We start from the raw sequence: 1,242 nt of genomic DNA on the forward strand, positions 1-1,242 counted from the left end.
TAGTTTAATGTTGATAGTAATTAATTATAGTAAGAATATATAAAAAATACATCACAAAATATTTTTTAGTTTTAGATAGTGATAGTGATGATGATTAGTCTATCTCATTCGGATTTGGTCAAAGTTTTATATACATATTCATTCATACTATATAACATTAGTAGAACATTTACAGATAGATTATATTTTTATTAGTTTAATTTTGATAGTAATTAATTATAGTAGGAGTACATAAGATTAGTCATAAAATAATTTTTGTGCAGTTCTTTTTATTGTAAAAATTTTAAACGGATGAAAACAGAAAAACTACAAAAATTTGTAGCTAATCTTATGTACTCCTTATTTACTTTTATTATAATTAATTATCATTAATATTAAATTAATAAAAAAATAATTTAACTAACACAATTTATATTACACATTTTCTTATATATACATCACTTACCATGAACATAGGGGATTTTACAAGCTTTTTCTTCCGTCATTTACAACCGTTGATTTCACTTCTCAGCATGGCATGGTAAGTGCTTCTTCATCGTTTCATTATACTTTCTTGTACTGTGCAGTTTCATTTTGGTTATCACATTATTTTATATTATGACCGTTACTTTACTGTTTGATTGAATCTTAAAAACTTTTTCATGAAACTATTTCAGAATTCATACCTCAGTTTGAGGGATATTAAAAAAAAGAACAAAATTAATTGTGAGGTCTATATATTTTTTTATTGTGCATGGAGTACGTAATTTTGTATTCTAATTTAATTTATCCAAATTTAATAATCACTCCTATATTCTCTGATTCTCTCTTCTTTCTGCTATCACGTTTCACATCATTTTCTTTTTGCTCTGTGAAACTTTTTTTTGAGTTTTCTTTTGTAACTTTTACATACGAGGAACAACAACATGAATTGAGCTCATCAATTGATAATGCAGTTATAAAAGTGGAATAGAAGACATAATTTATAGTAGTAGAGAGAGGATTACAAATAAGAGATTGGAGTGGGCTACCTTCTTTACTTCCCTTTTTCTCAGGTGCTTGTAGCAAGTTGGATAATTCACCTCACTTGCCAATTCGCCATGTTTTCTCAACCTGTGTCTGTTATTTTTTTTTATGAATTTATTAAATTTATGAATTTTATTTTCACTGTTTCATTATAATTGGGGGCACTTCTCATATAATTTGTTATATAATTTATTTTTTTAGTTTAATATTAATAGTAATTAATTAAAATAGAAGTAT

This window comes from Arachis ipaensis, chromosome B03, assembly GCF_000816755.2.
Source record: "Arachis ipaensis cultivar K30076 chromosome B03, Araip1.1, whole genome shotgun sequence".
Taxonomy (NCBI): Eukaryota; Viridiplantae; Streptophyta; class Magnoliopsida; order Fabales; family Fabaceae; genus Arachis; species Arachis ipaensis.